The 15,472-nt window shown below is 37.0% G+C and overlaps 1 protein-coding gene across 1 annotated transcript in view; it reads right to left on the bottom strand.

The window, feature by feature from the left end:
- Nucleotides 1-15,472, bottom strand: part of CLSTN2 (calsyntenin 2) — a 531,406-nt gene that overhangs the window by 493,320 nt on the left and 22,614 nt on the right. The gene's annotated exons all lie outside the window — the stretch shown is intronic.

The raw sequence follows: 15,472 nt of genomic DNA, 5'->3' as shown, positions 1-15,472 counted from the left end.
TGTGTGTGTACCATAATTCTTGACTACACCGAAATAGGACTGTTTGGTATAAAACAAGACACTGGAGCTTGAGACCTAAATTTTTAGTTACAATGGAAATCACCCTTTGATAGCCTTAGTAAGGGACCCTCAGGTAGTCCTGTTTTGAAATGCTCAGTTCTTATAGGGGAGCAAATGAGTGCTGGTTTATGTGGCTTAACCTTAAATCCTGATTTCGCTAAAGCCAGTGAGAATTTTGCCATCAGCTCCAGTGGAGCAGTACTTCTCTGAAAGTATTCCACCAAAAAGAAAAACCTGTTTTCTCAAAATAAGTAATGCATGAGTCAATAGTCTGGAAAAGCAGTACTTACAGAAGCATGGCCAAGGGGCAATTCTTTTCTAAACACTTTAGCCAACAACTGCCCATTCTTTTATTTTTTTTCTTCTTATTCTGAAGAAGCTATTAGTAGGATCACTGCTAGAAGTTGTATATAATTGTACACACACCACACAAGATATATGACTAGCATTGCTTGGTACAATATCATGCAGATTTTTTTTTTACAGCCCATCGTGGTCCTTGTGTTCTCATGCAGACTGAGTATGTAACAAAGCACTGGCTTAGCAGTTTCCAATGCTAATTTAATCCCTAGTTATAGTAATTTGCAAACCAAATTATCATCTTTTCAGTCTATCAACACACCGGATATACTGTTAGCATCACCACTTTCACATCAAGCTAAGAAACACAAGGGTACAGGTCAGACCTCTAGCACATGACAGTGTTGCAAGTGTCTCCTGTAACAACTGTTATTAGCCATTTTCAGGGACTTAATCAGTGGGGAAGTAGCTATTGGAGAGTCTGACATCTTCTAAAGTGGGAACATACCTTTCTCCACTCTGCTGCTACTCATGTGCATAGCACTGCTGCTGCCTTCTTTGGCAACCCAGCACTGAGACCAAGAGAAATTTTAGACATGTAGATAGGAACAAATGCTGCCATTCTCTACTAACCACAATTTTAAAACATGATCTAAAGTGAAGCCAGTTTAGAAAAGCTAGCAGCCTGATCAAACATGAAGAAGTGGAGGTTTAGAAACAGGTGTTGTAAACTATAAAATTAGTACAGGGATGATAAACTTTCTGAAGTATGGTATTTCAACCGTAATATATATATTGTGAGTACACCACCAGATGTGCTGTAATGGACATCTAATTCAATTTTGTGTGCTTGGGGTTTTTACTTTACATCAGAAAGTACACAGAAAATATTATCCATTAAGACATGAGCATGACTATGCTATGAACAGGTGAAAAATACTCCATCTCCATGTAACTCCTTGTATTAGATTTGCAACAGCTGTGGCTCATACTACTTAGAATTACAGACATATGTAATGCAATGGTTTGAGTTCCCTTGCAATTTTTTTCTTAGCCATACATAATATTTATGCCTAAGGAAAACTCTGGGAATTATACTTGAACCTAGTCAACCCAATACACACAGAAGCTGCTTTTCTGTCATGTAAGAGTGTGTTCATCATCTAGCTACGTTTCTGTGCTATATGGATATGCCTCCTGACCAATATAAATCCCAGCAGCTAATGGTGATTAGGTTTACTTGTACTTGGAGTGATTCCTGGTAACAGTTCCGTAAGACAGAAAGCTTGTGATAGAGAGAAAAATATCAAAAAACTGGTGTATCTTAGATTAAAAATACTGCACAGCTTAAGTGAATAGCTGTCTACTTAATATATTTATCACCTTACTCAAGGCTGGGGATGTAGCAGTTGCTGAATTTCAGTGCATCAACCATTTGTTTTTCTTGAAAGATTATTGGACACCAAAACTTCTTTCCTCCAAGTTTCTAAAGTAGTGATTGCATAACCATGCACGCCCTCCAGATATCTCTCCATTCATCAGCCCAAAGGAAAGCAAGAGAACAATGAAAAATAAGGAACAAACTCAAACTTCTCATCTACAATAGATCTTAACTTTTTCAGACCACCTGTATTCTCCTTCTCATGTGAAAACTGAAACTACACAATAAAGAGATGGTCCACACCACTATCCACAATTAAACTTTGCATAATTATTTTTAGTGTTCAGCACTGACTGAGACCTTTTTTGAAATGGAGTTTCCCTTCAATAGAATTTGGCGGTTCATAACCCTTAATTTCATTTTTTGCCTGCAGCTCCCTGGCTCTTGTGTAACATTCAGAAACTCTTTTTGCAGATGGTTATAAGTGGATCAATTAACATCTAGCTAAGAAAATCCGATTGTTAAAAGCTATTATTATTGTAATCAAACAGACAGTTTTTCCCCTTTGGGTCATTTGGTACAAGGGCAAATTTAGCACCGTACTAACAGCTAATGGCTTATCAACCAAAAGGAAAGTAACCTACTTCCAGTTATGGAGAAAAGGCCAGCTCAGGAAGTACTTCCACAGTTCACACACGTAAAATATAGAAACTTCAGAAATATTTAACTTTGAGTACATTCTCTTCAAATCATCGCCATTGCTTGTCATTGTAATTGTAACCTCTTATCTCTACTTTTCTCCTGGAAAAGCAAATTTTGTTCATTCATTGCTGCCATGATGATGCTCTCCAAATAATGTGTATAAAATTAGTTATGCTGTTTCAATAAACCTTCAACAACTTTTTCTCATAAAACATAATTTAAAACTTGCTCCATAAAATAGCTGCTTACTGAATGCATAACATTCGACCACCACTTGACAAACGTTAGCCTCCCTGGCTACTTTTAAAGCTAAGTAGCCAAGACCTTAACAGTGAATTCATACCCAGATTTTCTCACTACTCTGGAATCAAAATTCATGTTGATTTTATTGATCTTCCATAGAATTTCAGCTGTGGCTTGCCAGTGCCAACCCTGTATTTCTGCTCAACTGCATTACTTCCAGATAAAGGATGTTTTAATTTTGTAAGGAAAGACCAGTGCTTACAGCAGCAAGGTGAACAGAAAGACAAAAAAAGGTGCATTTCACCATTTCTAAAAGTTAAATCCAGTCTCGATATTATGCTCAATCCAGAAAACTCGAGGTAACAAAAGCTGAAGAGGAAATTAGGGCCAATGTGTTCCATAAGCATGACTGTTCTACTTCTGTTCCCACAGTTTGAGATTTTGTGTTCATTTTCTAGGTGAATGTGGTCTTCTGAAGATGATTGGGGAACTAACTGCCACATTATGTAGTTTTGTGGCTTTTCAGTGAAGGGCACACACAGAAAGAATACATACTAGTCTTTATAGCACATGAAGGCACATTGTATATATGAATTGTCAGTGTTATGGAAGAAGCAGAGGTAACCAATTTTTTAGCAAGCAGGGTGCAACAGAGCAAAACTCAGAGCCTTAAAATTCAGGATGGCAAACATACTGTGGAAACAGAAGCAGCAGTGTATAATAAAACTATGAACAACCTGCTTAGCTTTGCTTACAATACAGAGAATTAAACAAACATCAAGGATAAACCAAACTTAATCTACCTGAGGTATGTAGCAGTACTACAGCTATAAGCTCACCCAAAATTTCTCAGCTATTCATCTGAATTTTACAGGAAAAATAAATAATTTGGGTTAGAGAATGTCAACTTCAACCTTCTGCAACACTGTTGATATGTTTTGTGCAGATGTTTTCATTACACTGGTGGAAAAGTGCAGTCCATCAATGTGCATAGGTATATGTGCAAATCAGGTATAAAATTCAAGTAAGATTAGAGGAAGTGCCAAACCTTGAAGTCAACAATCTTAATGCATGACAACACTCTGTTCTAGTACTTAAGGTAGCAGATGGTACACAACATCATCCAACAAGGTAGTTAAAGCCTACTGAGGACAATTCCAAAGAGAAGACTTTTTGAGAAACCAGCAGAAAAAAAAATGGAATATACTGGAGGACCTGGAAAATGAACTGAGTTTACAAAATTCTTGAACGTTGCAGGGGGACAAGATAATGGTGAGATGAATCTCTTGGGATCCACTTCACATTTTCATATTACAGATCTGTCTCTCCTACTTCACAGATGTAAGTGAAGATGTTTAATTCGCACACTGGAAGACAATTCTTACTTTTTTAGAGATAAGACAACTGCTAAGACCCTTTTTATAGCATGAAAGTTAGGAAATATCAAATGCTCTCTTTGCCAGAATTATACAAACTTTTTTTAAAAACTTCATTGTCCTAATCCAAAGTTCCAATCACTTTAGTAAGTTGTAAAAATAATTTATTAGTAGTACTAAACATTCTTAATGGCTTAAGTAGTAAAATCTTCACTCTCTCGCAGTGGACAGCAGATTAGCCAGATGAATGGCAGCTTCATAGGCTGCTCACAGAAATTACACTTTTGACTCCTATACCTCCTCTTCTCCTCACCTATTTTTCAACCTATTTTAGCAATACAGATTAAACATTTATTTTGACCTTCAGCTGCCTTTTTCATTTTATTTGTGATTGTTCACCATCTGATCTCCCCTTGTCTTCACATAACAAAAGCAGGAATAATTCAGGTTGTGTGCTGAGAATATTCAATGATTAAATAAGGCTTTCCCAGAGTAGAATATGAAAAAAGCTTCAGTAAGATTTGAAAACCATAAAGTATCTGCAAATGCAAAGATCAGGTACAGAACTGAAACCCTTTGTATCAACATGATCTGGTAAGAAAACAGGATGGTCTGTTAAGAGAATTAGGAGGAAGGGTAAGAAAGAGAGAAGAAAAATTAGCAGCACTAATATATTTTAACAAGTTAATTACGTTTGATCTAACAGCATAATCTGTACAGATGAAATTTTAATTCAGAAAAAGATTTGTTTTCTATTTTGTATGAATGAGTCACAAGGTATTCATTTAAGTGGAGCAAATAAAAGTATAAAACATTTATCTCGGTAGTTGGAAGACTAAATATTTGATATGAATGCAAATAAGATCTATACAAAAGATATATATGACTACAGACTAGAGGATTTTTTAATAGATACCTAAATATTTTTCTGGGGAAAAACAAAACAAAGCAAACAAACAAAACAAACCACAAATTAACCTGATTCCGTTACCTAAAGAAGTATTTTAATATTCATTTACATTATGAAATTAATTGTATTAATTAATCCTGTGAAGTGCCTTTGAAGTTGCTACAGAATTTAATCTTCAGATATCTTCTGTAGTGCATATATACAGAACACCACCCTTTGTCCCTTTGTGATTTCCACATAGTATGACTAAGATTATACCACAATGTTTTCTCAGCCTGTTCTGATCTGTAGCTCAAGCCAGAAGGTATCATCTCTGTATTTAATAGCATCCACTGTATTTTTCATTCAAAAAGATCTCCATTCTCTTTTGGGATCAATGTAAACTTTTGAAAAATACAGCAGCCTCAGTCAGTTGCTGAGAAAACAGATATTTTTGCTTGCTTGAACCTGCCACCTGCTATTATAATGTAATTCCTCCTAATTCTTGCACTGGAAGAGGTACCGAACAGCCATTCCCTATTCTGTCCATGCCACACTGATTTTCTTTACCCCAAGTACCTCAGTAAATGTTCTAACAGAATCAGAGTCACTAGGCTGATTCCAGTATATAAACTTGACTGTTTTCATTCGTAGAGGCTTTTGCTTAAAATATCAGATCACAGCATTCCCGTTTCAGTCCATACCACTGAAATACTCCATGGATAAAAATGGGCTAAGACCAGCTCTTTCAATCTGATCTATGGAAACCAAAATTAAAATAAGAGTTTGGATTGCAGTCTACATTCATGCAACAGCCTAACTATGAAAGATGTGGAAAAAATGCTTAGTGTGATCTATGTAACAGTTTTATTGTAAAATAAGCATGAGCAGGCTGAATGGAAAATACCTTACAACAAGGAAGTGCATTAGATTCCTAAAGAGGCTCTTGCAGGACTGAGCAGTGGAAAGCAGTAGTCCACTGGCATGGCATGAATGATGTTCTCCATTACATACATCATTTCCATCAATGTCTATCATTTGAGGGACTCTACTATATTAAATTTAACAGGACAGTAAAAAGCAAGACTTCTCCAGTAAAATATTAATAAAACTTCCTAGTATGTATCATATTGCATTATATACTTTTTTGGACAGTCTCATCAGTAATCGCATAAGAGATTCATGGCCCTTCATCCTTTCATCCTCTATCAATAACACATTTGTCTGGGAATACTATCTATATGGTACTGCTATTTTTATTTTAAGGAGGTTTTTAACCTCAAAGCAAATGTTTATTTAAGCAATTTACTCCTGTCTATCAAAAGTGCATACAAAACTAGAGTCCCTTCAGTACCATGAGGTTTATTACCAGGACAAGCACTGTCTCTATATTAATAACTAATAGTAAGTATCCACACTGAACACTTAAGTAGAAAGGCATTTCAGTTCTATACCAATCCCTTCAATAGGACACTCTGAAAATTAAGTTTCTACACTATGGCTATGGAGCCAGAACAACATTCCCTCTTTCAACGGCCACATTCTTATTAAAGAAGGGGAGGAAAGATGTGGCTATTGACTCTGCAGTTACTTACATCAGAGACCACTTATCTCATGGTACAACACTATTCCAATTCTGAACAAATTAAGAGGTCAGTATTGTGACAAAAGAATTTGAAATTTAAAATATTTTATTTAAATTTGACAGCTCAAGATTGGAGCAGAAGCATGAGCAGTTAGTTATTGATTCATAAGGATTACAGAGCGGCTAATGTTTAGAACGATGCATGTACAGAAATAAACAGAGGATGATTTTCAGCAATAAACTGCAAATCTGTGCAGTTCCTAAAAATGCTTTTACCAACATTGTGGAATCACTTGAAGAGCTTTCCTGTAACTGTTTGGCTGGTCTTTCTTTCCCCTCCCCTTTCACACAAAGCAACAGTACAGAAGTGTAGAGTTGAAATACAGGAAAAAGTGAAGAAAGAGCTAGAGCAAAATTGGACTGGAATTTGAAGTTACACTTAAACTGAAACATCCCTCTCTGTCCTAATGTTCCCACCAAATTTTTCTCAAGTTCTAGTCAGTGCAGTTACTACAAAACGGCAGTATTTATAATTCAGTGTAGTCACTATTATAATTTGTTAGGCCTTAGAGGCACAGCATATGCAGCAAGCTCACTGAAATTTAACATTCAATCAAGTGCAACAAAACTCACATCAGTTCATTGTTCCCTTTCTCTAATTCTAAGTCAACATGAGTCAATTTACCTTTTCTTAACAAGACACTAATGCTTATATCCATAACCATTACTATTTCCAACACTTCTATAAAGCTGTGCATGTTAAGGGCATGCAGAAGAAGTTAACACATTTCAGTAGTACTTCTGTGAAATGACTGTGTGATCTTTCACTCATCCTGTCAAGAAACATGCAGCCTTTCTTGATGCTGACATTTCCAAGTTTATTTTTGGAGAGGAAAAGGGGGGAAAAGCACCATGTTATGTATGTTACAGCAACACAACAAAGAACTTACACAAACACACTACCAAGCACCTCCTCAAAACACTCATTTTAGGTACAACAATGTAGTTCACTGCAATGCAGTCAGTCCTCTCCACTGTCACTGATACCAGAGACACTTAACTGCTCAGGACAAACCTTAAGGGCAGCATATGGTCTAAAATACCACTAGCAAGAAAGTGAGTCATCACTACACCTTTAATCCAACACATATGTCCTATTACTTCAAATATAAACACAGACACTTTCTCACTTCTTAAGAGATGCACATGGATTACTCTGAAATAATATGACTTGTTAGTTTTAGACCTATTCTACCCAAGAAACAGCAGAAGGCACAGAACAGACTTTCACAAAACTCAGCAGCAGTAACACATCATACCTACTTTGGCTAAAACCAGTCTCAGACATGGGGGCTGACTTACGAGCTAGACAAAAAAGAAGTGCAAACTAGATTTCACACTGCCCTAAAGGATGCAGAAACATATGACTCATTCCCTTTCAGGCAAGACAGAAATAAATAGAACACCAGAGTTCCATAGCAAAAGAGTCTCCAAAAAGTTTTATTTCAGCTCCTTAAGGACCCAAAACCCCAAATTTCCCTTAGAAATTTTCGGTGTTGTCTTTTGTGCAATGGAACACGAGGAAAATATCTTCCCAAATTTCAGAGAATGAGTTTTGCAACATATGTGCAATCCTATATAATGTATTTTCTCAAACAGCAAGTCTGCCTTATAGACATTTGAGGTATCACATTACACAAAATTCCACTTTCATTTCCAACTACCAGCATGAAGGCATATATTCTTTACTATATTTCCAAATATATTTTGGTGACCAAAGAAACAAATAGGTACTTAAACTGCTGAAGATGACTCAAAAGCCTTACCAAGTGCTTAACTGTTAGTTATAATGAACAGGTAACCAGTACCTAATTTGCTTTAACATCATGTGGATTTTTTTAGGAGAGGCTTTTTCCTCTATTCAGCCACATAAATGATTTGAAAAGCTGCCCCAGTGTCATGCAGCACTTCCCACTCCAGCTTGTGTAACTTCAGGAACATCTACTTGCCTTCTCGGTGACATATGCCCCTGAAATAATTGGATGGTTTTCTGTACAAAAAAACCCCAGATCAGTTCACATTAATCAGATTCTCCCATCAGACTCCAAAGATTTGAAGCATATATATCTAAATCTTAATGGTGGCAAATGTAGAGTATGTCCCCAATTAAAACAAATAACATTTAGTCCCCACTGCACAATTAAAATTTAAAAAGCCCAACCACAACAAATAGTGAAATCATACAGCTTTCAATAACAAAACTGACCAAAGGTCCACTACAGCTCATCTCTGAAGCATAAAGCCTCAAGACACTGGATCATGTGCCTAACTACAGGATGGCAGAATTTCTTGCCTGGTAATTCCTCCTCCTAAAATGTCTGTATAATTTAAGACCAAAAAAAATAAAAAGTAATGTGTATCCACAGAAAATGGCACTTATCATAAGAGGCATTTCTGTGTGAAGTAAAGCTCTTCCTGGACTTGCTACAACTTTTTTGGAGCACATTAGATGCTGTTGTGCAACATATGCATTCCATAGGACAGTGTTCACAAAACAGCTTGGGCAAAGCAAGAAGAATTCCTTCTTCATATTACTTTCCTTTGTGGTGCAAATGCTCCTTGTTTTTATAAAAGTCAACCTTGTAAAGCTGTATCATAGGCACTTCGGTGCTTATTTGCTGATAATTTTATCCCTTTGCAATGAATATATTTGCTGCAATAACACTTTTTTCACGCTTTTTTTTTCCTTGAAAGGATAGCCAAACTACCTGTAATTGCACCAAGGATCTCAACAGTAGGCATTTCCATGTTTAAGATTAGTGCAAATATTTTTACTTGTTGTAATTGGATACCTAAATTCAATCAACTCTCTGCATTTCAAATGTGCTTGAATGGGATTCTGCAAGGCACTGAGATCTCTACTTTGATACAGAAACTATTAAAACACAATGCTCTCCACTGACAGAAAGCAAAAAGTTGTGTAGATGTGCTGGCTAGATAAAAGGCAGATTACTCAGCAGCTTTCATGGTCAGGTACTAATGAAAACTGTGTTAATGGGGGGAAGAGGAAGAGTTTGGGCTGCTTTGATAAACCTGAACTTTCAAAGCATCTCATTAGACAGTCAATTTAATAAATGTTCATTTAATAGACACTATATAAAAGGTTATGATGATATGATGCCTTCTTTGAAACTTCAAATATTTCTGAATGCCACGCAGTAATATAACCTTTACTCACAAGTGAAGGATATGTTGTTAAACAGAGATAGCAAATCAGCCTTCAAAGGCCATGAGCATATTCCAATAAATGGCAGGCATAAAGCGATTTCACAACTGTCCATTAGCAAGGCTCATATACCCTCCAACCATTTTGTACTTTGCCACTGTCACTGTTACAACATGTTATTTGAGTCCTTAGGATTTGAATCCTGGCTGAAGAGAGAGCTATATTAGTCACAAGGAGAAAGGGGATTATTTTTCTGCTCTCATGCTGAACATTGTTCTAACAGAATTCTTTTTCTACCTTTAAATGCCCATTAGTTGTACTCTCTTGCTAACAGAACTAAGTGGGGCAGCAGTCCTCTCCCCAAACAGTTCATATTTGAACTGCAAAGCAATGGAGCAAAATACCCTGCTAACCAGCAAACTCTCTGTTCCCTGTCTTTTACCAGCAACAAAGGCAATGATAAACATCTTTCTTACAGATACAGAACTAACTACAAAGGCTTCTGTTAATGTCTGACAAGTTAGAAAAAACTACCCATATATCAATATTTTTACAAGTAAACATTTTGTTTCAGCACAGGACTTTGTTATCCCACTGTCACGAAGTGAGACTCCTCATAAGGAGTCTATTGGTACTGAAGAAATACTTCCCAGCTGAAGCTCTTTTTTTGGTCTTGCTATCAGAGAGGTCAAAGCTGATGCTTCACTCACACTGCTTTCACACACCTCACAGTCAGTGTCTGTACCCATAAAAAGGAGATACTTTTTTCCATTTTTTTTTTTTCTCTGCTCATACCTCAGATCACCTGGAAATTCCTATACCATCAAGTCAAACAACCAGTAACTATAACTTGAAATAGAGTGTGAAAGGGGAAAGTGGGAAAAGTCTCTAGAGACCAGAGTAGATACTTCCCTTTTGCATGAAGTACCAAACAGTTTCAGCAAGAGAAAGGTAAACATGGTTGTTCTGCCTTACTCATTCAGGTTCCTTATGTTCTATTTGGCAACATTCTAGGCAAGCTATTATACTAATTATATAGTGGATTACAGATATAAATTACCATATTTATCAATTCTCTACTTCAATTCAGATGTCCAGGGGCAAGATCAATAAATCAGACATAAATGATCCTTCCCCCTACTTCGCATGCATGTGCATCCAGTCCCTGAACCCACAGGGTATCACTGCTGCTAAGAACCTATCCTGTCAGACGTCTGGGAGAAATTTTAACTTCAGCAGTGTGCCCTGAGTTATATTGCTTGGCCCACCACCAATGGTTGTCAAATTGAGTGATTATCTACATGCTTAAAGAGGCATCTTGCAGTGTCAAGTATGTTGCATTTGCATTTTAGTAATGCAGAGTATCCTGATTCATTTAACTACATCAGACCGTATTTGGATTTTTAAATTATTACATTTTTTAAGATTACTATAAATCTCCATCTTATATGCTATTTCTATCAAATAACTGCCAACTTAAAGCCAGAAATTCACAAGGACAGACTGACATCTAAACACCACTGTTACTACAACAAATTATTTTCTAAGAAGTTCCAGGATCCACTGGAGAATTAAACATTGGCTTCGGTTCTCAAATTGGATACGGTAGAATGAAGCCAGAGCCTTTCCCACAGCAGGAGTGCTGTTACTGAGCTGGAGATGCAAGCAGAAACGAATAACCATACAGCACTGTTAGATGAATGAATTGGTGAGGTTAACAACACAGAGAATACTTTAATCAACAAACAGAGACTTATGCTTATGTCCTAAAAGATATGCAACAACCCAGGATGATAGCATTCAGTTACCTGGAAGATTTTGCTTCTGTGTTACTGAGTTAATATGTTTTCCAAGCTGAAGCAGTAAAACTGATTTATGGCAAAAAGAAAACATTCAGGAAAGAGATACATTCACCTATCTAGGAATTTTCCTAGGACTGGGCTAGCAGTTCTGTAACTGCTCTACACAGGTAGCAACACAGTGAAGGAAAACAGGCAGAATGTTACTGTGGGTTTTTCTCAATATATCTGGACCTAATTTACAGTTCTTTTGGGGCAGTGGCTTTAGGTTACTTGGGTTATTGCAAGACTTATAGGCCATTTAGGCCACAGTGAGTTCAAAATAATGCACTAACAGCAACAGCTGATATGGCTTTTTCTGTTCATCTTGATTCTAGAACTTCAAGCAAAATCATTTGATCACCAAATTATACCACTTAATGAGGTATGTGAAAACTTGAGGTCTGAGATACTTGAAAGTATCCCTATAAAGTGTTCTCTAGATGAGGTAAAAGGACTTTCTGTTTAATAAAATTGCTTCTTCAAAATGTTATTCTAATGGATGAGACCCTGCATTAAAATGACATTTCAGCTTTTATGGTCAGGAGTGAACAAGCTAAAGGAGATACACATTTTCTTAGCCAAATCGTACTTGTCATAGAAGCATCAAAGAAAAACAAACCTCACACTGCTTTCTATAGATTCTTTAAATTCAAAAACCATCAATCAGTATTCCAGTTCAATGTCTGAGTAATGCAACCTTTATCTGATGAAGATAAGAAGTGACAGTTGCAATTGTAAAACTTTGCCACAGAATAAATACAATTAAGTTATAGATTACAGTTACAGATATTAATGCATAGCTCATGCAGGGAATTCAGATCCTGAACAAAATCTTTGAAGGGAAAACTTAGGCAGCCTAATGGCAAAGACAAAGCACTTATACTGAGTTCAGGTTTTCAATCTCCATTAAAGTTAGCCCAGGAGGAAGCATGCTTTACTGGATAACATGAAGGGTTATACTCACTAACTTGCTCTGACCAACGGCTCATTTCATGGCCTTGGTCAAACCATGTCACTCTCTAAGTTTTTTTTGATTTTACAAAGGTTAATGTTTTTTACCTGCTAGCTGGAAGCCTGTGGATAAAGAGCATTGAATAAGTGCTCAGGAGAATTAATGAATGAATAAATTCTGTATTCCCCATTTATTTTGAAAATCAAGGTCAGCTTTATCATTGGCATTTATTTCTCTGCAGCATAATTTTTCATAATGCAAAACACTTTAATAAAAGTGAGTTCTCAAGCCAGTAGGAGCTACTTTTTTATTATTCTCCAACGCAGTAACATGATCACCAGCAACACTATGAAGCCTCTAAGAGCTAAGCCAAAGTCCCTAGTTGAAGGAGGCAGGCTTCTAATTAACAAAGCGTGCAACACCTACAACCAACTCCACTGGCAAAAGCAGAGGAGTAAGAAAGGTAAGAATGGCTGAAGACAGACAGGCATTGATGGAAAAAATAGAAAAAATATGTAATGGCAGAAAGCAAATTATTTTCTTTCTAAAAGAGTGATTAAAAACTTATTTTTTGTGCATCTCTGTTTAAATTGAAGGTAAACATGACAAGTGCCAAACTGGCATAATTGCAAGCTGTGTGTACATCCTCAACCTACCACAGCATTTTCAACCGGTCCCTACTGTTCTGTCAACAAGACATCAGACATGTTCCTCTACTGAGAGGTGAATGAAGTTCTCCCTTCTCTTATGTGTCAACAAAAACTTTGTTCCTGCAGATTTCTCTTTTCGCCTGAGCAGCTAAGAACTGGCATTAAATAGTAAATGTTTAGCCAACAAACATGTACAACTAACTTGTAAGCTTCCATCCTTTATCTGTAGGGTCCAGACCTGAACAAGCAAGCAAGCTTGAGTCAGAACCCAAAACTCTAATTAATTCTTAGGCACTGAGGTAGGCTTGTTATACTTCATTGTATCTGACCTGGCAAGAGGGCTTATAAGCTGGAAGTATCCAAGGTAGTTTAGTGCCATTTTCTATTGGAAGAGGGCAACCACTACCAACTGGGCAATTAAATATTATTTGCTGAGCCGGTTTTACAAATACCCTTTGGATTCTGTCCTCTACTACTGTACACGTCTCTCGTACTGCTCCTGCCACTTCTTAGTAAATTGCCTGCCCAGTAGCTGATGACTACCTTCACCCAGCTGAATCCCCAGGGCCTGCAAGCCATCCTACATACTGACAAGAAGCAGATTGCCTCCCTCCAACTTACTTTTAATTGTCATAGTGCAAGTACTCATCTTTGTGCTGAACAGAGCCCTGAGCCTGGTGAGATAGCACCTCTGACAGTATTTGTGGTAGCAGCCATCACTGAATATGTTTCAAATTATTAATTTTCTTAAAAATAAAAATAAGCCTGGTGAGTGCACATGTGCTAACAAGTTAAAAATAATACGAGGTGTCTGTGAACATGCTGCTTCTGTCTGAATCTTTCAGGGGAACTCAGTTGCTAAGAACAACGCATGCAGCTTGCCATGTGCTAAACAACAACCAAATAACTATAGGCAAAAGTCCCAGCTGTCAAGCAGGAGGAGTGTAGGGGCTGATCGGGGGAGTACAAGGCAATTTTCTCCTGTGTTAGATACGCACATTAGATAGTTTAAAAGGAAAATTACATGAGACAAAGACAGAGTGGTAAGAATGCTACCATCTCTTCAAAATACTGTGCCCAAAATTTCACAAAAAAGTTCTGTTTGACCAGTAGCTCTGCTCTTTCTGTAGTGTTCCTAACAGTGCTTTACAGCATAATCTGTCCCCGGGAGAGTGCACTACCATCTCTATGAGATAGCAAGAAGGCTGAACTTTGTTAAGCTACCTATATAAGATTTCTTTTCTGGGTAGGTCTCAGATACAGTGAAAGGAACTGGTGGCAAGGACAGAGGCAAGAAAAGCCATCTTTGTTTCTTCACACTCAGATAAAGAGTGAAAAAGATACTTAGGCTTTTAACAAGTCTTTGGATCTTTCATGACTTTGCTTTATTTCCAAGGTCTTACTAGTCAGCCATAAAAATGATCCCTGGCTTGAAACCTGACACAAGCTATGAGCTCAGAGCTTGTTTTTTTAACATATGTATTGGAAAACCTGAAGAAGACACTTCTTTCCCCAACTTCCCAGGGTTTCATACATGTTGTGCATAGCATCCCTAGTGATTTTACTGGTGGTCTTGCAAAGAAAGCATGCTAAGAACAAAATTATCATAACAGTTAGGATAGGGCACCTTTTCTTCATTTCCTCAAACTTATAATAGTGGCACAAGAAGGAAATTTCATTTGGCCATTTTGAGAGTTTGCTCTATGTATGTAGTATATAAACAAAAGCCACAAGTCAAATTGAATAATTTCTAAGACTTGAAGTGGATAATAAGTCAAAATGTTGAAGCTGCAATATGACAAGAGGCAGATCAGTAAAACTAGCAAGGCACAGACCCACAAACATGCTGAGGATACAGTGGGTCAGGGATCTGCAGGCCACAGATCCACATGGGGCTTTAAAAAACAGCATCCATACTCTCTCTTGGCTCCATAAGATTAGACAGGCATTTGAATGTGGTAGAGGTTATACTGCCTATCAAGATATTGATTCATAAACTGAAAATTCTCTTTGTAGAGCTTAACACAACGCTCTTTAAAAGCTCATGAAGCATTACAGAACTCTGTCAAGTCAATATTTCATGTTTTATTTATTCCTTGCTTGGCCAGTTCTTTGATTGGTTAAATTCAGTGTCTGAAGCCTCCTTGTTGCATATTTACCTGAAAAGGCTTGAAAGAGCTATTTCAGGCTAATAAAGACATGCTTAGGGAATTGCTGATACAGAGTTTAAATAATACACACACTGAAAACAAACAAAAAAAGTTCTA

This window comes from Apus apus, chromosome 8 (assembly GCF_020740795.1).
Source record: "Apus apus isolate bApuApu2 chromosome 8, bApuApu2.pri.cur, whole genome shotgun sequence".
Taxonomy (NCBI): domain Eukaryota; kingdom Metazoa; phylum Chordata; class Aves; order Apodiformes; family Apodidae; genus Apus; species Apus apus.
Note: the sequence above shows the minus strand (reverse complement) of the source record. Positions and strands in the feature narration are given on the sequence as shown.